Raw genomic sequence first — 22,746 nt, forward strand, 5'->3', positions numbered from 1 at the left:
GGACCAGGCCAACGGAGGCTGAGGAGCTGCAGATGCCTTCCCTGTGGGTGCACAGCTGGGAACCTCCACTGCTTTGTCCCCATCTTCTCCTCCTGCTGCCTCCTCTCCCACCGCGTGGAACGTCGGTGCTGACTCCAGGCTTGTGAATCTCAGGGGTGTCCAAGGTTTGGACTCCGCTGCTCTATCACCAGCAGAGCTGCACACTCACCCTGATGTTCCTGCTGACCTGACCCAAGAGATAAAGCCTTACTGATCTAAACTCTGATGATTCAATTTAACCTCGAACTTGCAAGCAAGGCTCTATGTAAGTGCTTGCTGGGAGCATCACAGCCCTGACGCTTTAGCCAGGCTTCATCCTTTGATGTTCAGGGAAAAGCAAGAAACCAGAGCAGCACTGCAGGAATCCCAAAGCACTGGATTAATCTCCTGTACGTACAGTGCCACAAGCACCATCAATACAGCAACCAGGTCTCCACTCTTTTCTTTTACCCACCCTGCAGGTCAAGCTTTAATTTCCGCTCGAGGATCACTGCTGCTTTGTCACATAATCCCTCCAGAAATCTATCAAATTCCATTTTAAAGGTATTTGTGCTCCCTGCTTCCACTTGAAGTACCTCACCCTTCCCAAGAGACGCTGTGTGACTCATGCGATGCCTCCGCTTCCAGCTCTGAAAAAGGACCGACGACCATAAATTGCCTCCCGCTTGTTTAAACTCGTGACTCCCTCTGGAGCAAGTTCCCAGCTCTTGTCACACCCGGCTCCTCTGCTCATCACGTAGGATAATCTGCAAAACGTAACAAACCGGGCAGATGCGGAGCTGGCTGGAACTCCTCCCCGAAACGCTCGGTTGCTCTCCTCTCCGCAGGAGCAGCCGCCTCCAGCCCGACCTTCCCTGCTGCCGTACCGACACGTTCCACGCGAGGGAGAAGCCGGCCCGCAGAAGAGCGGGTCCTGCGCGGACGGGGCTGCGCTCGGTGTCCGACGGGGACCTCCCACGGTGGCTTCCCCTGACCAGGGCCAGGCAAAAATCAGTGTGGAGATCAAACCCGCAACCCTCGTCGCTTCCGCCTCGTTGCTCACGTAGGGTCGCAAGCACTGGCACCTCTAACTGTGAGCACGTTCAAAACCTTAGCAAAGCACAGAGCTTTCCAAATTTAGCCTCTTCAGACAAGAGGAGAAACCAGGCGGCGCAGGAAGGTCCGCAGCAGTCTCTCAGCGCTACCACTGCTCATCTTTCCCTCTGCTTCATCCTCCAGCTGGGCAGAACAAATCAGGCCGAAAGCGATTCCCTGCCTCTCATCTCAAAGCCACAGCTGGGAAAACCAGAGAGAGGCAGCGCACAGCCCCACCAGCCCCAGGAAGCTGGGAACAGGGACACTCGGGACACAAGGAGGTACACATTGCTCCATGCCACGGAAACCGGCTGGGCTGGGAACCCTTTGGAGGGAGAGGGTGGAAAATAATGGTGATTTATCCTCCGAAATGGAAGGGCACTCCTCCAGCTCTCAGGTTCTCCATCCAAATGACAAGAGTGTCAGCAGCTTTGGAAGCTCTTGATGCACATCAACATACATGAACAGAAAAAGGTTGGGGACAGGATCCTACAGAAGGTCCACTTTAAAGTTATAGGTAGTGGTCCCAATCCTGCGATCCTTACTCACCGAGTAGTCCCTTTGAAATAGAGACGACTGCTCATGTGAGTAAGGGATGCAGGATCAGGCCTGTCTACCAAAGAGGCTGAATCCTGAACTGGAGAGGACATCACGGCCTCTGAGCATCGTGAGACACTCACGCCTGGTCCACGGGGGCTAGTCCAAGGGCATCACCGGGGAAGACAGTCCAGGCTGGGGCACCACACCTGCAAACAGCGCACCGAGCACGGACCACGGAGAGCAAAGCAGTGGACAAATAAGGCTGGAAAAGGGATGCTCCACCCAAGCAGGCATGCTGCTGGTTCATCCCCAGTATGCCCGTCTCCCAGATACTCCCAGCTCTGCACGGAGGTCTTTCTTAACCCTGCTGTCCTCCCAGCAGGCTCCTGAAAACAATACTGGGAGAACGAAAGCCAACTGTCTTGGGATAGCTTCCAACCTCTGTCCGGGTCTCCCAGCTACAATTAACATAACTTTAGGAGTAGCTGATGCCCACAAGAGAGGAGAATAAGCCCACTCTTAGCTCACCAGATCATTTTTAATTCCACTAGTTAAGGGGAAAAAGGCAGCTCTCTAAAGCAACCTTCAGTCCTGGGAGGCACCCAAGGAGAGGATAGCCAGCCTCAGCCTGTGTGAGGAATAACCCCAAAAAGCTCTGCAGGCTGCACCTTCAAGGCCAGACAGACTGCTGCTTTCCATGGCAAGGAGGTAGAGGCACCTCCTCCTTCCTCGGGGGTCTCCTGCAGGTCTCCATCCAGCGCTCAGACCCCCAGGCTCCAGTCTCCCACCCTCCCTCCCGGCTGTCAGCTGCCCCTGCGCAGTCACACCGCAGTAAGACGAAGCACAGTCCTTGCGCACGCTCGTTGAGATGGCAGAGGTGCACGGGGACCTCCACCTTCCTTCCCTCACCCTTGGGCTTGCACCACCAGCCCACTTGACTGAGATGAGCCTGCTGAAAGGGTGCCAGGCATTTACCCTCCTCCCTTTGCACAGCTCTGCCCACGCTCCACCTCCACGGAGACACAACACAGTCGTACCTGGCTGCAAAGTGCTGCCCCTTGGAGCCTAGCACAGGGCAGTGTCCCCGGCGAACGCAGCTATGTGGCTTCCAGTGTCACCCGGCTCCCCGTGATGCGCGCTCGACCATCTGCCATCCCAGAAGGGACCCGGGGGAGCCTGTTTCCCAGCCCCGCCATACAACCAGTCTGTGCAAACCTCACTGCCCACATCAGTCTGCCCAGGGCTGGGCGCTGCATGGGAACTTAGTGTCTGTCTTTGCAGATGGATAATTAGATTCCCTTTCCATTTCCTTTTTCCTCCTGACGGTTTCTCTGGCTGGCAGTTCCCCCGCAGCCCTGCACAATCCAGCAGCATTAGTCAGAGGGAAATTCTGCTCCTTTCCTCCCCTGGATGTTGCTCTTGGTTCAGTAGGAACAGCAGAGTGAACTGCGCAATGAGTACTTCGTTGCAGAAGCATTTGTCCTTTTCAGTCTGGCAAACACAGCTTTCCCTCCCACACCTGCACCCTGCCCCTTCTCCCCGAGTGACACAGAAAACGCGTGTGATTACACTGAGCATGATGTTGTTGGCAATTGGAAGCAATTAGCTTATCAGTAGGAATAAGCAATCAGCTGCACTGGGGTTGCAGCACACCTCAATTTATGAGCAGTGATGCAAAACGCTCCTTTCCAGTAGGGCCTAAAAAAGCACACCTGATTATCAGCAATGGTGTGAGATGCTCTCAGAAAAAGATCATAACACTCTCCTGCAGGAAACCTGAGAAAGAGATGGAGCAACGATGAAACTGGGGTAAATCAACACAGAGCTGTCTCTCAGAGCTCCCAGAGAAGGGAAGGAGCGTGTGCCCAGATGAAATATCTACAGAGATCCTCGCTGAGCGTACGCCACGTCTGTCCTTCTCCCCTGCCACTAAGCAGTGGCTCTCTGGGAAGCAGTACTGGTACCTGAAGCCCCGATGGTTGCAAAAGCATCCCCAGGACCTGCAGAGATGTGCAGACACATCACCTCCACCTGACAGAGGACAGCAGAGAAGGAGTTATCCTGCTGGGATTTACAGCTTCCCCACAGATCCCCCCTCACAGGAGATGTACAGACTGAGGTTTTCAGAGATGACCTGTCAATTCTGACCTCCTGTACCCCATAACATACTGTGTTCTCCACAGGAAATGTCCTGAGCCCATGCAGAGCACTGCAGGTCTCACAGCCCTCCAATGCAAACCATCACGACTTCAGCAGCTCCACCTCGCTGCCTGGGCTGGGCAGTTTCTACTCTCCAGCTGGCTGCAAAACCCAAACTGCTGCCTGCCCCATGGAGGGGACTTTGAAAAGATTTTCAGAAGATTTCAGGAGCTTGCTGCTGACTCTCTCCCCGCAGATCTGTGCCAGCCCGCTGCTGGCTGCCCTCCAAGTGCTGGATGGAGTGCTACCCAGCTGTGCCGCTGGCAGGCTCACAGGCCACGAGGCCCGAGACACTGCAACCATTGAGCCTCTTCCACCATTTGTGGCCTGGCCGGGCTTCCCGCGGCCTGGCACACCATGCTCGCCAGCGACCGCGCCGGATCAGTGCTGCTGCACAGCGGCAGCGTGGCGCGGTGCTCCCGAAGGGCGTCACGGTGCCGGCTGGCCCGAAGAGGCCCCCAGCACAGCTGTGTTGTGGGCCACCGACACAGCTGTGGGACCGGCCAGGCAGATACAAAGCCTGGCAGTTCGCTGCATGAAAGAGGAAGAAAAGGTAAGGGCTGCAAGGCAGCAAACGGCTGTGCTCGTCCCACACTTCAAAGACTGTCAAAATTTTTTACGGCCCAAGGCTCACGCAGCTCAGGCCGATGGAGAAAGGCTGAGGACCAGGATTGTTCCCCAGTTCCCTGTGGCTGTGCGGCCATCCAGCGTTCACACCGGCTCCTTGCACCCTGCAAGTGCAGACACGGAGGCTGTGGCTGGGGAGGATGCCGTCAGAATAATCAAAAAGGGAATCAAGAGATGCTCTCCAACACCCTTCTCTCCCCTTCTCCCCCATCTACTTGCTCCAGCAAACACCAAGCCTGCTTACACCTCTGCTGCACAACTCACCGCTTCTCTGTGCCCTGCAGCGTGGCTGGAGATTCACATTTTGTTAAATGCTGTGATGATGGGAGAAAACTTCAAGTCACTGAGTATCTAAATCAAATTGTGCTGTCAAAGGGAATTTAAACAAAGTTTCTTCCGAGCTTAAGAGTAATAGTCAGTAACTGCTGAGTGTTGCTTCTCCTTATCAGAGATGCTGACCAGTAGAGAGAAAATGGGAATAGTTAGTCTGAGTTTGTAGAGAAACAGAGCAAAATACATTCTTGGATGGATAAGTATCTGGCTCAGAGTCTTAGCAGAGATTGTGCTGGATACCAGAGAGCTACCCATGCCCTTCCATAATGCAGGTGTGATATGCCAGGTCTAGAACTCACAGTAAGGGTGACCATATGGATTATTTACCAAGACTGATGGACACTGACAGGTCCTGATGGCTCTGTGGTACCCAGATGAACACCCTGTCTGAGGCTGCTACAGGAAACACGGCAGCTCACCGGGCTGGAGCCGGCTCAGCAATCGCAGTGCTCTTGCAACAGAGAGGCGATTAACAGGCATCCCAGTGCAGAGCCGTGAGCCAGCGTGCCCTGTCAGCACAGCAGCCTCGGTCTGCTTCGGTCCACCCCAAACTTCATTAGCAGTTTTGCAGCAGTGAGAGATTCCTACTAACCACTGAGATGACGCCATCTGTTTCCATTTACGTGCTGGCTCGCAGGAGCAGCTACAGAGCAAAGGACTCCAGAGAGACTTTGCTCTCCTTAGCACACAGGGACTGAACAGCCAGCCGTCTGGGAGAGACACAGTCTAAATTCACCCTCCCCAGAGTGACCTAGAACCTCCCTTCTGTGCAAAGTACACACCTGGGAGGCATGGCAGCCCTCCCACTGTGGTTTTGCTATCAAGCTCTGTCACACACCCACCCACAGGCCACCTCCCTGCGGGCACAGAGAACTTGCTCCCAGCAGACAGCACAACTGCACTGACTTACTGCTCTGTATGGCACCGCAGCAGAGGAGGGGTTGACGAGGCTGTTCCCACCTCTCTCGGTCTGCCCTCTACAAAGCCAAAAGGAATCTGCCACTGATAAGCCAGGATCCCAAAGTTAACAGCTACCAGGCCCTCTTTCTTTCTACATCAGGCTCCCGCAGAGATCACGCTGTGCAGAGAAATCTTTACCTAGACTCCTTTTTCATGTATTCGTTTTTATGTATGTGCTGCTTGGGGCAACCACGTACCCACCTGCCCCAAAAAGGGGCAAGACGTGCCAGCGGTGCCTGTGCAGTCCTAGCCAGCACAAGAGCACAGAGCAGACAGTGGAGATAAAAACGGCAGCGTGTAGCACAGGGGTGTCTAGGCGGCTTCTGAAAATGGCAGCAGGAGGAGGAAAGGGATAAAAACGGGGGACACCCTGTGTGGGGAGGGCTAAGGAAGTATCGGCCTGTCTGGCAGCTGAACTGCGGGAGGACTCTGCCGCCTCGTTTTACCCGTCACACCTGCCTCGGGAGAGAAAATAGTCTTCTTGCTCAACAGGAGGTTTCATGCATTGAAACAGATTGCTTAATTCTTGGCAATTTGAGTTCGGCAACTACCCTCTTCCTGTGGTTGCTGCTTCCTCTCTGAGTACACAGTGTTTTTCCAGAGCCAGAAGAGACGTTATGCTCCTCTCAGCCTGCCCCCGGGCTCTGCAATTCCCCTCAGCAATTCCTCCCTTTGGAAGAGCTGGTGTCTGTGGTGGATTCGCAACCATGGCAGAGAGCAGAAGAACATGCACTAAGTTCTCCTTTCCTTCCCAACAAAATCTTCATAGTCTTCCTTAGAGAGAGCTGAACCAAGTTTTCCCGGAGAACAGTGCTCTTAGGTGAGAAAGGATGAAGTATCAGGACATACCATGAACAAAATGCAGCAGCAGTAGCAGCGATACTGCAGTAGCAGCCACCAGCCGGACAAAATCAAAAGCCTAGAGCATCCTACGCAGCTCACAGAGGGGATCCTTCCCGGCATGATCTTGTCCTACTGCCCCAGTCCCATCACCAGCTTCTCAGCCCATCTGTGGTTTCACAGACCCCACCACCAACCACACCGCTCTGGAGAGGCCAGCTCTGAATCACCCGGCAGGCATCTCCTGCAGGCACAGCCACGCTCAGCTCTGCACCGCTGCAGCACCGATGCGGCAGCACCGATGTGGCAGCCAGAGACGGGAGAGCGGCCAGGGGAGAGGAACCCCAGGGACAGACCTCAAGTCCATTCTCAATAGCCAGAAAAGACAGCTTTCTCTAAAGCGTATCCTCCTGTAATGGGTGTATCCAGTGTAACAGCCCAAGCATAGGAGCTTCCCTCGCTTCTCCTCCAATCTGACTTTGCTGTCACATACTGTCAAGCAGTCCCACTCAGCCCTGCTCTGCTGAACTCTTCCCAAGAGATACTTCTCCTCAAAGCCCCAGATACAGTGGCATTGCCATCCTGGTCCATTACAGCCCTGTCCCAGTCACCCTGAGGCCACTCCTGGGGACTTCACGCATTGCAGGGAACACACACAGCCTGTACACACGCAGCTTCAGGCCACACACATGGCACAGAGCAGCCAGGCTGCTGAACGCTGGGACTTGAGAGGCCAGGAGAGTCCTGCCTCCTGCAGCTACACAGCCCACGGGGCAAAGCCGTGCTCAGGCAAGCAGGACCTGCTGCAAAGACCTCCCACAGCGAAGGAAGAACCAGCGACCCTGCCACCAGGCTGCCAGTTCACCCCAAACCGGGGGGAGCCCCGAGCAGCGCAGCGGGGCTCGCACAGAGCCCCGCATTAGCATCCCAGCTCCGGAGCTGACAAACCTCCCGCTGAAGGCAGCGCCTGGTACAAAGGCTCATTTGTTCTGACGCGTGAGCCCATTCCAGGCTGCCACCCAGACACATCTTCTTTATTGTGCCCTCCTGACTCCGGCAACAGGCAGGGCTCGGGGCTCAGAGGCCCCTTTCTGGGACGCCGCTGGGGCTCACTCACAGGAGGCGGCAGATGGCAGGGGACTGCCAAGGTCCTGAGCCCGGCCAAGCAGCGAGCACCGGCACCGCGTGTCCTTCACCACTGACAGTAGCACAAGCCTCCCTTGGTGCTCCGCTGACCAAACCCCTTCTCACAGACACGGCAGAGCTCCTCTGCCACCCAGCCGGCCACAGTCACCTGCCACTGCACTCCAGTGTCGTGGGCACAGCTGTGGGATGCTGAGCAGAGGGGACAAAAGGGACATTTTTGTGCAAAATCCCTGCTCGTCCATGCACTTTCAGATTGTTCCGTTACGTACAGGCATGGAGACATCTCTGAGGCAGGAAGGAGGAAAATGGGGACTGTAAACTCTTGTCCTCACCATGACATAGTCATGATGTGATCTGCTTCCAGTCCCTGCTCCCAGTGCAACAGGGTAGAGGGGCAGGAGGAAGTCTCTTGCCAGATCCCATGAATGGTTAAACTCTCCCTATTTAGCAGTGGTGGGAGGGGATTTATCTCCAAGCAAGAGTCTTGATACCACCTGGGATGAGGCCAAGAGAAAAGCAAATTCCTTCAGTGAACTTATCCCCCTCCAAGACTGCCTACCCAGCTACAGGGAGTTTCCTCTGCAGCCACAGGGACATGAGAGAAGACTGCTTTTACTTTCCCACCCATAGTCCACCACAGCCCAGCATCTCTTCAGCTTGAGCTTGAGCCAGAAGACAACTCGGCTTAAGGGGAATTGGCTGGACTCCTCCACATGGCTTGCAAGACGGCACTTGGAAGCTGTCCTTACTGGAGCACACGGTCATTTACCGAAGTCCAGAGCTGCGTCTGGCAGCCCAGCTCCAGCAGCCAGGGTAGAGCTGGACTTGCTGGACACCGGCAGAGTCCAAGGACTCCAGGCTCCAACTGTGCAAGAAGAAATATTGGCCATCTCAGAGCAGCAGACATCAAGGCAGGAGGAAGAAGGGCCCTTTGCCATGTCAGGAAGGAGAATTCTCTGGTAGTTTCTGCAAGCAGCGTCCGCCTGTGGTCTCCCAAGCGCCCCGCCACTGCCTGGGACCTGGAGCTGACACCCCAGCGGGCTCCCACCGCACGCTCCACATCCTCAGCGCTCCCACTGACACCTCTGCTCCTAGCAAAGCCCCCCGGAGGGCTCTGATCCCCTTTGCCACTGATCCACAGGGCCCTCAGATACAAAGATCCCAGCAGGGACTCTTCCATCCGTGCACGCACCTTCAGCACCTTCCTGCACCAACACACAACCGCACTGAGCACGTCTTCCAGCCGGGCATGGCTCAGCACCCTGCAGGACAGGCCTGAACTTTTCATCAGGAAACTGCTCCGATATGTGCCATTTCCGGAAAGGCCTCTTGTCCAGCTGTGTTTTTTGGACTCTGCTCTGTTGCCTTCTCCTTCCTACTTCCCCCTCACTCTAGCACGTAGAAAGATGAGAACAGAAAGGTAAAAAACCCCACAGCCATCCCCACTTCCCACCCCACTTGCACAGCCGTACCCCACCTGGCAGCGGGGCGCTGCCCCTCTCGTGGGGCTGGGAGCACCGTGCCACAGCCCAGCACCCACGTACACCCCTTCCTCAAGGAGATGCACAAGGCTGGTTCCCAGCACTGGTGCTGCTCTTCCACGGGGCCGTTCCCTCAGCCAGCACAAAAGGGGCCACATCGCATCGCCTGTCCCCTCCCCACAGAGGTCACAACCGTTGGAGAGAGCAGCACAACAGCTCAGACATTGCCAAGCAGCCCTAAATCCCGGCAACTGGGGTGAGATGCCAGGACCTCGCAGGGCTGGAGCTGCATCTGACCAGTACCCACACTCAGGGGGCTGGCGGACTGCAGGAGGCCTCGGGGCAAGATCCCACCCCATACGTGCCAAGAGCACTCCGCTGAGCAGGAAGCGCAGGGCTCTCCCCGGAGCCTCAGCCCCTTGCGCCTGTGTTGCTCAAAGAGCAGCGTAAGCTGTGGCTCCAAATGCTGCTCCACCTTGGAGCTGGAGACAGATGAGGTCACCTCCAGTCTGAAATCACTTCCGTTCTCAAGCTGTTCTCAAGACTGCGCCACAGATTAAAAAGAGCGGGATGGGTGGGGAGGGAAACCCAAACCAACGGAGCATGTTCCCCATTAAGAGCTCAACACTTCATTAATCTCTGCCTCCCTGTCGGCTGCCATCCGAACCCTCCACCCTCCCTCCTTCCCCTGCAAGAACAAGCCTGGCAGGAACTGCTTTGAGTTAATAGCAGGGTATGGCACAAGCTGTACAGGACTACGCTTGACCTCCAGCTCCCCAAATCCAATCCAAGCAGAGCAGTGGAGAGAAATCACAGCTTGGTGCTGTCGGACTAGCTCAGCCATGCCGCTCCACCTTGTGCCCAGCTCCAGCTGCTGGCCCTCAAATGCCTGCACTGCAGCAGCCCAACACTTTCTCCCCACGCACATGGTGTTGGAAGTGGTTTGTACTGGCAACTGATCCTATCCACGCAGCACTGAGCACCCGCACCACAACCCTGTGGCCTCTCCAGCGCAGCCCCATTCTTCACTGTCCAGGTGGCCACACTGGCCACGGTGTCAGCAGGATTCTCCCACCTGGCTCAGGTGGTACGTAACCCATCACCTGAGGAACCAGGCTGAGCACGCAGGATGGAAATTCAGGTCACCAGCACAGGGGAGTCCTAAGGCAAAGAGACTTGCAATGGCCACACTTGGCCAGGAGAAACCAGACTGACAGTTTAGTGGGATCATTTTAAAAACACATTGACCACAGATGAATCAGTGTCTCATTCTTGGAAGCACTAAACCAACCACAGTATCCAACAGTGCCTCGAGCAGTAACGGCCAAGACACATCACTGTCACACAGCTCCCTCCTACACGGTTCAGGGTTTTTTCCCCTCACCCCAGATTTTGCTCTACCCAGGAAGACACTGAGGTTTTGTGGGTCTCTTCCAGAATTTCCAGTCTCATCGCAACGGCAGCCATTGCAACCAACGGCAGCCATTGCAACCAACGGCAAATACAGCTGCTGCAATCTATACGTTGTTTGCAGCCAATCCAACTGCAGCCCATGCACATGGCCTTGGCCTCACGTGTGCCGCAGCAGCGACTGGCCAAAGCAACGCTGGGCATGATACTTTCTCGTGGTATCAGGGTAATGGGAGCTACTGTGAACGCGACGGATAGAGAAGCAAGGGGCAGAGTGCGCTTGTGTGCACATCTATGGATCACGTGCTGCATACTCCTAGGACTTCCTTCAAGCAGATGGAAGACTGGAACTCAGGACCGTGTGCGCTGCCAATCCTGTGCTAGTTTCTCTGGATCACACGACACCCGTGGGGCTGAACAGCGGGAGAAGTACAGCATGCCTGCTTCTCCCAGAGAGCACTTTGCTGCCCAGCCTCTTTCCAGAGGCCAGCCCTGGATACCAACCAGCCAAAAACACAATGAAAGCAAGATTTTTCTTCCTTGTGGGCTTCAGCCCTTCTAGAAGCAGTGGGCACCACAGAAAGGAACCTCTCTTAAATCTTGGCACCCGGCACAGACCTGGGCTGTACAGGTGGTTCCTCTTCAGCACAGACTAGGAATAAATATGCTGTGGGTCAGACACGTTTCAGTAGGGAAGCAGCAGGCTGTTCCCACCTGGCTGCATTCCCCCAGCTTCTTTCTGCCAGTTCTGGCTTCACACCTGTAACTTGGTAAGATGCCAGCAGAAGCCATCAATATAGCGAGGACCTGGTGGGGAAGCAAACGTCCAACAGACAGGTTGCCTTGTCGGGGAGATGAGGAGCCGCAGCCCTCCTACAGGGCAGTGCCTGCTAGCCCCCAGCAAGAGAGCTCCAACAGCAGCGGGCTGAGCAGGGCATGCTTCACACCCCACCACCCTGAGAAACACCAACCACTACATGGAAGGCACCGGTCTGAAGGTGAACATTTGGGCTAAGGGGATTCCTGAGGCTCAAACACCTCTGGGAAGCTTCAGTTGCGGCGTGATGGACTCACAGAAGAGCAGAGCCACTCCTTCATCAAAGGAGCTGCTGCGTATCCCCAAAAATCATGGCCTCCAGACGGAAATGCCTCTAGACAGAGGTGTTATGTCCTGGGCTTCAGGTCTGCCACCTCTAAAACAGCAGTGGGGAGAACTTCCCTACGAACACCCACACGTGCCCCCCTGGGCCAGCGATGCCTGCCGAGCCCTCGAGGACCCTGGGCTGGAAGGCATTCAGGAAGGGTTGTGCTCTTCACCCTGCACCCAGACACCCTGGAGAGCTCTGAGCCACGTTCTCTGCCCCAAAACCCCCCACCAACACCGTTTGACTCCTGCTTGCTGTGAGCGTCACGCTTTTCCAGTACTCAGCTGCTCCTTGTGCGCAGGAACGGACAGCCATTTTGTCCACAAACAACTGTACATAAATAATCCTGTAAGTGAGAGCAGGCATGCACTAACGCTCCCATAGAGTTTTCATGTATGTTGTTGTTTTTCTTTTTTTTTTTTATTTTTAAATTGCTCAATATACAGGTAAAAGCCATTCAGACTGAAAGCAAAGGCTTCACTCAGGGCAGCTTAATAAGAATCAGACTGTACTGTATTTGAGGAACTCGCAGATAAGTACCAGGTAAACATACAAAACCACACCCTATATTTTCCAAAACTATAGGCTGGAAAGATCCGCTGAGGGACTGTTGAATGTTCTGGACAGCAAGATCTGAGGATATGGAAGAGATGATGTGAAATCATTAGTATATTAAAGAGCAACAGAAAGTAATTCAAGAAAAAACTCTCTTCCCAGGCAAACCAGGCTTCCTCTATGCAAAGGAATTCCACAGACTAAGGACACCAGTGCCCTGGCAGAGTCAGAGATGACGAAGGTTGTATTTTCCTTTTCCAGTAATACTTAGTTTTAACTATATAAACTGTTCTCCTGGGAGCAGATCCTATTCCACTGTTTATGCAAGAGCCTTAGAGTTGGATTTTAAAGGTGAAAGCACCCACTCCCAACCTGCAGGGAGCCCAGCCAATACAGATGTTCTTGCTATAGCAAACAGCTGCTTCGTTGCACTTCTCTCAAATTCTCTGCCCTGCCACCCTTGCTGTCACTGGCACATCCAGAAAGAGCAGGGCACAGGAGGAGTTCAACCAGGCAGGAATGGCCTCAATTATCAACACTGCAAACGGTAAGAGCAGATCTGCAATAGCAAAGCCTGCATGAGCTTTTCGTGCTGTGACGAGTCTAGGTGAAGCGGAGACTGGCACACGGCACGCAGAAGCATCCAGCCTCGGGGTAAAGCACTGCCTAGCTCTTCGGCCCCAGATTTGTCATCCAGGGAGCGGATTGCAGTCAGCTACGCACTCCGGGAGAGCACATCCCCGCGCGCAGGGTGCTGAACCGGAGCACAAAGGCAACCCCAGCCCCAAAGGGCTTGCAGTCAGAAGCATACAAGAAAACTAACAGGCACAGATCAGTCAGAAAGCAGCACAGCTAGTGTGATAAACAGTGATCACCCACCAGCTAACTGCTGCAGAGTACGCGCAGGAGGGGTTTCAGGAAGAGTTTGGAGGAGGATAAAGAGGACAATTTTCAAAAGAAACAAGGTGGGATGAGATTTTAAAAACAGTCATCCACAATGGAGCATCTCTGCCAAACAAAGTCCCTAAAAAAGAAGCAGCATTGTAAAAGTTTCAGTTCCAATTAAAGAAACCAAAATGTTAGACGGGTCTATCACTCCTGAGCATAGCTGTGATCCTTTCAAAGCCATTTTCACAGAGCTATGGCTCTTACTGATTTTTTTGAGACAAAGATGAAGGGGCCATTCAGAGCAGCCTGGAACCTACCTCCTGCAGTATTTTCCCAGTTATTTTCCTTCGCTAGTGCCTTTCCTGGACCTAATCCATGGACCACAGCACATGAAAGGCAACTGTAAGCCTGGCACCAGGTGTGTAAATTCCTCTGCAGCAGCCTGCTCATGGGAGATGGCGAGAGCTCATGCTACACAGCAGCTGAAATAAGCTAGCGGGGGGGGGGGGCCGTGGCAAGGCTGCTCACCAGAGCCAAATTTATGAAAATTCAGGAGGTGCCTAGCTCCTCTCAGTTTCAAAGGACTCGGGCACTTTCATCCATATTTAAAGAAAGCTGGCGCTTGGTTTCTATTATTGCAAACTGTCTAAAAAATTTGCCTTTAAAATAACTACACTGCACAATGGCGTTTGTGGAAAAGCTGGTGTTTCATCCTATTGTCTTTCATCTCCACAGCACCAACCCAGACCAGAGGAACGTGTCAGCTCCTTGGTTAATCCAGAACACGCCGACAGTCTCAGAGGCACTGCAAGCGGGAGCGCTTAATTTGGGGCAGGGACAGCCTGCAGTTCTGGGCTGGCACAACGCGAAACTGCAGGGCTGTGGCCCAGGAGAGGGCTTCACAGATACCATCACCGTGCAAACACCCAACAACCCTGCCATCGTGCCGTGAGGCCCCATTGAGCTTACCACTACGAACAAGAACATCAGAGCTGCCGTTATGATCTTGCCAAAAAGGCATGGGGTTTACAACCCAACTCTGCCATTTTGGCAAATTTCACCAGTGATAATTCAGTATAAAATACCGCAGCCAGACCAGGCAACCCAGTCTGAGCAGGACAGACCTGGAATACTGGTATTGTCCTGACAAAGTCTCAGGGATGGTATTTTCTACCAGATTTGAGTGCACCATTTTTCCTCTCTTGCCATCAAAAATCACAGCCTTGGGAACAAACCTTAGCACACAACTGGATTGCAGGAGACAGAGACCAAAGCCCTACATCTTGCAGAGGGTCATTAAAGGACACACATTCTAAATCATATTGCCCCACTCCTCCTAAAATCCTTTCCACCTTAAGATAACAATTTCTCCCCTGAAAAACTGAGTCAGAAAGCAATCACAAAAGTTCAGTGCCCCAAGCTGAGTAACTAATATCACTGCATCAGGGACACAGCCCAGTCACACTGAACAAACTGGGTTCTCGATAACATCTGTTCTTTGCAGATAACATTGCTGTGACACCGGTCTTGCTGCTATTTCAGTCTTGATTTCCACTATAAAGTTTATCCAATCAGAGTCATCAATATAATCTCTACTTGCCCTGTAGCAAAACTGTTAACAGCAACTCATTAATACAGTCCTGATCTGAAGGAACAGCTAATTGTAAACTCCTCGCTCTTGTGGACTTCTTAGTGGTATTGCTGATTTCATTGATTTCTTTCTGGGCTCCACCTGAAAACAACAAGAATGGTAAAGTGCACGAGATGTAAGATGGGAGATATTAACACAGCAGGCACTGCAAGAGCAGAGTTCATGGAAATGTCACCTTTGAAATGATTATAATGGATTTCTGGAAGTCAGAGAAATGGAACTGGACTAAAGAAGGTATTAGACAAGACAGAAAGTCATTTGACTGTAAACGCTGTGGTTGTTGGACACACAAGGCGCAGCAATACCCAATGTTAGAAAGAACTTGGAAGCAGTGGAGTAGAAAAATTGCATTTGCTAGATTGCGCTTTCCTACAGGGCAAGCCAAAGGAAATGGAAGAGCCACATAGGTAAGGAGAGGAGCAGGGCGGGACGAGGAACGCTCAGCTCAGTCAATAGGTTAGCGGAGAGCCAGCAGCCCCATGCAATGTCAGCCCAAGTGACGGCCACAGCAGGCCAAGAGTAACTCGTCACTTTAACGAGCCCTTTAACGAGAACGGGGTGCAAAATCAGATTAGATACCCATGAATAGCTCTTGGGACCTGCAGCACAGCATGAAGTCAAACCTTTATATTTTTTAAGACTCCAAAGCTAACTATCTCCAAGCAATCCCAGAACCAGTGTCACATGCAGAACGGGGAGGGGTTTTCTTGGGCTCCCAGCCTGGGCTCTGACTTGCCAGGCCAAACAGTGATCTCTTGGGATTTATTTTCTGGGATTCATTCTCTATTCATGTTTTGCTGTGGGATCGCACCCAGTGCCCCTCACAGGCCTGTCCGAAATGTGCCACCCCCTCACAGCCACGCTCAATGTCGCACTGTACCGGCCAGACTCGGCAGCCCTCCTCCGAGACCCCAACCCAAACAAAACCAGCTTAACCCAGAGAAACGGTTCTGCCCCGGACATGGCTGTCCCTGCGGCTCACAGTAGCCTCACATGCCCTCAGACTACACAAAATCAAGTTCTTTCCCTTCTTATCTCCAGCCTCAGGGAGATAAGAAGGGAAACAGTCTGTAACATGAAGATTTCTAACCTCCAGTGCCGAGGGACAGGGCAAGGATGGAGGAGGTCTGGTTTTACGTGCACAAAGGGAACATGCTCCCTCACCTTCACACCTCTGGAACAGACTATTCCCACTGTACATGATCAAATCAACAGCATCAGGCCAAATTCATGGCCCAGCTTTAAGAAATTTGATGTGATTCTTTCCTGATGTAATTTTGCCGTAAGTGGGGAAATCAGTTTTCTTTTCAGACTCATTTACAAACCATTGCCTTACGAATACGAAGCAAGACTTGCTTTCCTCCACTGGAGAAAACACATGCTGGCCTATTACTGCAGGATGCCAGCCAAGAGGTGGGTGGATGCCCTAATTATTTTATTTTTTGAAAAACAAGAAAGCAAAATAGTTATTTGTCATGAAGGGAAAGCCCTGAACCCCTAGGGGACAGGCTCTGGGTGCCCAATACACACGGATTCACTGGAGCCACAGATTAGCTCAGCCCTCAGGCATACGCAGGGTGTCTGAGGAAGCAAGAGCAGGGGTCTCACCCAGACGTTTCCTGGACGTCCGCTGTCGTTAACGTCATGATAGATGGGATCCGAGTCCTCCACAACGCCCACACCTGTGCTGTGAGCCCTACCTCGCAGGGACACACTTCAGTACCAAACAAGCTCAAGTGCAAGACACAGCACAGGAACAGCACATGTGAAGAAGCATCCACACACGTTGCAAAGAGACATAAGATGGTTCATTGAGCTTTCAGACTAACAAACCCCATGATATCCCTCGTTAGCAACCCCACGCACACACCGCGCTGCTGCTACATGAAGGGCAGCTCCAACAACACCATCACTTGTTTACCAAGAGAACAATTCTGCTATTGACCGACACCTGCCGTGACAGCACGACCACGGGAGGAGCAGGGAGATGTTCAGATGACACTGGCCATTCAAACCAGGCAGCGAAATGCCTGGCACTGGCTGGAGCCTCCGAGCAGCTGCTGAGGACCGGCCCTACCACCTCAAACAGAAAGGCTTTCACTGACATTAATGAGCGCTGCTGAAAATAATGCCATCACACAGCTATGAGATGGCATGCAGCCTTTCTGTTCGAGGACCAGCAGGCTGAACAGAGCAGGCACTGAGGAAGAGGAACGCTGGGCTCCATCCAGTCACTTCTGGTTTATTTAAATTGCTGTGAAGTCAAATGCCATGAACCTGGTGTGAGCTGAGTGCGGTGGGGCAGAGCAGACGAGGCTTATCCAAGTGACAAGAGGACACGCTCCCACTGCACAGTGATGCTTAGCAGGATCCCAAACAGATCGATGCGACAGTGCTGGGGTGTACACAGAAAACATACCTCTAACTTGCTCGCCTCTGTGGGCCTGGTCTGAGCTTCTGAAGCGTCAGCCCCAGGGCTGCCGGCAGACTAGAGCAGATCCAGAGGGTTCGGCTGCTCAGTGGACCTGGAGTCCTTCCCAGGCACGTGCCTGGATTAACTGCCCAGAAAAAGCACCAAGTCCTGTTAAATAACTGTCCTCTCTGACATCCACTTCCCCCATAAATACACGCTCCGCCAAGGGTTCCTTTCAAGGGGAGGAGAGCTTTTTAAAGTAAGCAGACGAACAGCAAAGGTATTAATCTCAGGAGTGAGACACAAGCAGTTTCCCTTCTGCGTGCTCCAGCAAAGGGCTCCAGAGCGCTGCTCCGTCTGTGTCGCAGAAACCATCTATGCAGAGTCGGGGCTGTAAGCGCAGCCGCTGGGAGCCGAGAGATCGTCTCAGACAGCACCTCTCCTGCTGTCGTGATGACACGCTCTTGCTCACCTCAGCACTGTGCAGTCACAGCAGCAAGGCTTTGCTGCAGGCCAGCAAACAGTTTAACCCCCACTGCCTTGATTCAGCCCACTGCCCACAAACGGGGCAAATACCAGCTCCTGAAGGCTGTGATGCATCTTCCATTACTGTCTGGTCCCAGCTGGCATCAGCTCCTCCGAGCAGCAGGAGCCTCTAAGAGTCAATAGAATCCTAAAAGCCATAAACCTCCCTGACATTTTTTATGGCAGGCCTTCGGCAGAGGGAAATTACCATTGGTCCAGATGGGCATTTCCAATATCGTTCATCTGCATTTCCAGGACTTCACACAACTTAATACTCAATGCAGAGACTCAGGAGAGCTTTAAACTACAAAGAAAGCACAGCCAAGGGGACAATATAGGTAGGACAGGGAGATAGCAGATGCCTTTGTGACTCATATTTCACCTGAATATATAATTCATGCAGTATGTAATTTATTTGAAAATAAAAGTGGATGTAAGATTGCAGGATCTAAAGAGATCTCATGTGTGTACGTATCACAGCAAGAATAAGCTCAGTGTGGCACGCAGGATTAGAATAGTTCCCACGCTGAGGAAATAGCCAGGAGACAAAGGCTGAAAGCGAAGTGACTCGCCTGGGAAGTAGTCTTAAAAATAATTGCAATACAAACTACAGCAGTAAAAGGCCTGGCCTGCGCTCTCATGTGTGTTCACACAGCTCCAAGCACCAGGGGTCTGCAAGGAAAAATGAAACATAGTCACTGCAGCCCCGACCACATCTGTACAGCCACGGGCTTTGCCTCGCAGAAGGAAGACGTTAAACCCTTGGAGCCTCTTTTCCCACAAGCTGAGTGGATTTTTCCCCCCCCTCCCTTGCTTCTGCACTGAGAATGTCCAGAGGTCAGTGGGACAGGCTCGCTCCCCATGGCCAGGCTCCAGGAGCTAGCACTCATGATCCTGCGGTTCATTTGCTCAGCCTGTGCTCCCAGTTCCCCCTGCCAGGAGTCCTTCTGGGAGAACGGCACCAGCTGCCCAGGCGGGGTCAGGCAGAGACAGGCCATCCCAGTTCCATACACACACCCTGGACACGCTTGATAACAAGCTTCAAAACAAACAGGACACTCCCAAAGTTCCCAGGAAGAGCAAAGAGCGGAGCTGAACAAAGCTGGCGAGCGAAGGACCTCAGCTCTCTCCTGCTCTTCGGCTCTCAGCAGTCGCCCAGTACAGCCAACACGGTGGCACACAGGAACGGGTCAGCCACCGTGCTGCTCCTCTCCCCATCAGCTAACTTCAGGGTGCGCGCTTCGGTCTTGGCACCGGCTGTCGCTGCTGTCAGCTAGTGCCACTGTGCAGAAAAACAGCCCAAATGTGAGAGGTGAGAGAAGAACTGGAGTTAACTTCTATGAAGGGCTTCCCACCTCTGACTGACTTACAACTGCATGGGCTCACAAACCACAGAGTCCTCAGCTGGCGTGGGCCACAGCCTGAGACCCTCCAGCACGCCGCACCTCTGAGCGTTAGCCCTGAGCCTCCCTCAGCCCCCGCTGCCCTGGCGTGGCACCAGGCTGGGGCAATCTGGAGGCTGCACAGCCGCACCCAGAGAGGTTTCTGCCATCTCGAGCGTCCCTGCACTGTGCTGCCCTGCACAGCGTAGCTACAGCCCTCTTCTAGAGCTGAACTTCAGCCTCCACTCCTCCACTTATCTTTTTTTTTTTTTCTTTTGACTTCAGGAGTGGACAGTTGTACTAACGCCTGAAGCTAAACAATTATCCCCCTCTTGGTAACACACCCTTGCAGATGCTTGTGCAGGGTTTCACTTCCCCTTCAGCTCTTGGCCAACACTCCGCCAAGCTTTGCTCATCAGCAAGGCAGTCCCTGCAGCCTCCAGCACGCTATTCTCCCAGCTCCTTCCAGCACGTGGCTGCTGTGACGCTGCTGGGTGTACCAGCCACATGGGCAGGGCTGGCAGCGACAGGGCGAGGGAAGGCACCGCGGTCTAGAGCTGGATGTTAGCAGGCCATAACAGATTCCAATTAATGCTCTGGAAACACACTCATACAAGAGAGAAGGAATTAAGAATATGAATCCACTCAGCCCTCAGAACAGAAAGGACTCTTACTGGAGTCAGGAGGGACAGAAAATCTGTCTCGCTTTCTGCAGCCCAGCCCCTGCGGGCAGCACTGCACACACAAACCCATCCTCCCGGACACGCAGTGCCACCTTCCACTATTCATTTTAAACAATGTTTCTGGGATACCAAGCTGTGGATGAACAGCAGCACACATGCTGATGAGGAGCACACGTTCTGGGATCCGATCCCAGCTTTTCTGATGCACCACACACAAATCCAGCTCCTGAACACCCTTGTGGGAACAAGATGACTGCAAACCTCTTCACAGCTCCAGGGACAATTCTCTGGCAGAAAAGGAATGTGTAACAGCAGACAAACATTTTTTCCTGCGCTTCGAGGCTAACCACACTGTAGACATACACATGCACACACACACAGACAAAATCCAGCCCACATGGGAATTATTCCAGCATGCTATGAAGCAACTCTGAAGTCACACAATGTATTAGAGATGCCACACGTTTCTTTCATGAGTATTAGAGGATTATTCGGTGTGGTTTCACTGTCTTAGGGAAATCTCTGCCTTGGGCAAGAAGGGGACAAAGCCTTAGTGTTGGTCAGGCAAGAAAGCTGGGCAGGTAAGCAAAGAAGGTGCCCTCCAGCTCATGCTCTGCTATCCAGGAAAAAAGTAACACCAAAGCCACTTGAACTAGAAGAGAAACAACAGGAGAGAAACTCTCTTGGCTTAGCCAAGAGATATCTCAGCAAGAAGTGCCTGAAGTATTAAAGATGGAGCAGAGCTCTCCAGGTATGATTTCAGCACACGTTGGCAGTAGCTGCAGCATGGTTATGGAAGCCACCACTGCGGACAGTGGAGTGTCCCAAAACTGCTAGGGAAACCACCCCTTGGACCGAACATTTAAAACCAATTTGGCAAAGCTCTACACAGCAGGGACCCAACCTGGCCTGGCACAGCGAGCAACCAGCTGGCTGAACGTGGAGTCTCCTCTGGATTTCCAAGACGTCCATTTTATTGGGTATTTAGTGAACAGCAACGTAGTCTGAAGCTGAGGGTGGGCAATATGGGCTCTAGAAGACACCGAACTTCACCAGCTGTTTCTCTCTCTAGACTTGCCTTTCCTCAACTTTTGCAGGGAACTGTCACAACCCTCTTACATTTATTTCTAGAACAACCAAATGAAGAATGGCATCAGCGTGAAGCCAGTATCATTTTGAGAGTGTCAAGAGGTTGCAAGAGACTCCTTGACTTTGGAGACTAAAAGCATGCAGGGACCGGGTTTCTCCTTCATGCAGATGGCAGCAACATTTTCACCTCTGCAGTTGTAAGCTGCCTTTTGTAATGCCCCAGCAGGCTGCAACCCCGCAGCTGAGCAAGTGTCACAGGCATCTCTTGGGGTTAAATGAAGGTTGCTCCTACTTCGTTAGCATCAGCAAGGATCAGGCCACAACATCTGTCGCACTTAAACATTTGGCTAACGTGCCTAACAGCCCTGCACAATTCACGTAAGAGCAGCAGAATTTTGGACTCACACACAAGTAGCTGAGCAGTTCGTGGAAATTCGAGGGACAAAAATCCCTTTGCAGGAAACGCTTACTTCTCCTTTTCATAAACTGCAGATTGCTACTTGCACTGAGAGGGCTGACCCTCTCCCCTGCCCTGCACTAACAACCATTTTATCCATTTGGAGCATAAATAATTGAAGAGAGACATCAGCAGCAGCAGGAGGCAGATTCTGTGCCCTGCTCTCCAGCAGTTCTGTCTCACCATGCAGTCCATGTGCCAACCTCCTTTTACAGCCCTTTTCCAAGAAGCCAAGCAGACAAAGAAGGGGGGAAAAAACCCAAAAAGTCAAAGTGCCCAGGATGGACTTCCCTCCCCAGCTCAGAATAGCCCATCTGTGCGACACAGGGGCCTCCTGCAGCAGGACTGTTTAGACAGATGCACAGCAGAAGGACAGGCAGAGCCGAACCTCTTGACCTGCTGCAGTCCCACCCAGCTCCTGACACGCCGTCCTGAGCACTGAGCCTTTGCCCAGTTTGGAGGGCAAGGACCCAACGCTGTCGTCTGAAATGGGCCAGAAAAAATTAATGAACCATACAAGGCTTTTTAGAGAGAAGTAAAAGCTTCCACTCCTATGCTACGTCTGGCCAAGATACACTGGGACATCAGAAAAACAAGCAGAGATGTGCTGCTTTAAGAGTGTTTCCAGTATTTACCTCCGGATTCTGTGACTAATTTGCTACTCCCTTTCTGGCAGGCGCATCTTGGTAGCCAGGATGCAAGACCAGGGTTGGAAAACACAGACGTTGGAAGAAGCACTAACATGGGGAGTCAAAAAGAAACAGCCTCACCCAGGGCGATCTATGACACAGTGAGAGACTATCCAGCTGTGGTGAAATATCCCACTTGCCAGCTGCAAACATAATTTTGCTTTCTCCTAGCGAAAAAACCCTCACCACAACCACCCTGTCTGAATTGATGCAGAGCACAACAGACAGCACAGGCACACAGATCCGTATTGCCACTCCCAATGACTCAAAGAATCACGACTATAAAATAATTGGTTTAACTCTGAGAAAATTAAAAAAGAAAGTCAGTGGTACTCTGTTTGCCTTCCAGGTTCCATGCTTTTCTGCACAAGCGTAGAAAGAACTTTGCCCTAGCCACAAGATTACAAGAACTGTTAATTTAAGGAAAAGAGTTAGATGAAAGATGGCAATGCCTTAAACATATAATGCAGGTACAAATCCTCCAAGCTGCTCCAGCACAGACTTTGAGGGGATTGTGTACAGACCTGGTCTTCATTGCACAATTGTACAAGGGAACCTGTCACTCACACGATACTTTTCATCACATATTTCACAAAACTCAGCTAATCAATTTTCAGCAC

The 22,746-nt window shown here is 52.5% G+C and overlaps 1 protein-coding gene across 5 annotated transcripts in view; it reads right to left on the minus strand.

Moving 5' to 3' along the window:
- Positions 1–22,746, minus strand: part of SEPTIN5 (septin 5) — a 46,892-nt gene that overhangs the window by 20,157 nt on the left and 3,989 nt on the right. The gene's annotated exons all lie outside the window — the stretch shown is intronic.

This window comes from Mycteria americana, chromosome 13 (assembly GCF_035582795.1).
Source record: "Mycteria americana isolate JAX WOST 10 ecotype Jacksonville Zoo and Gardens chromosome 13, USCA_MyAme_1.0, whole genome shotgun sequence".
In the NCBI taxonomy this organism is placed as follows: domain Eukaryota; kingdom Metazoa; phylum Chordata; class Aves; order Ciconiiformes; family Ciconiidae; genus Mycteria; species Mycteria americana.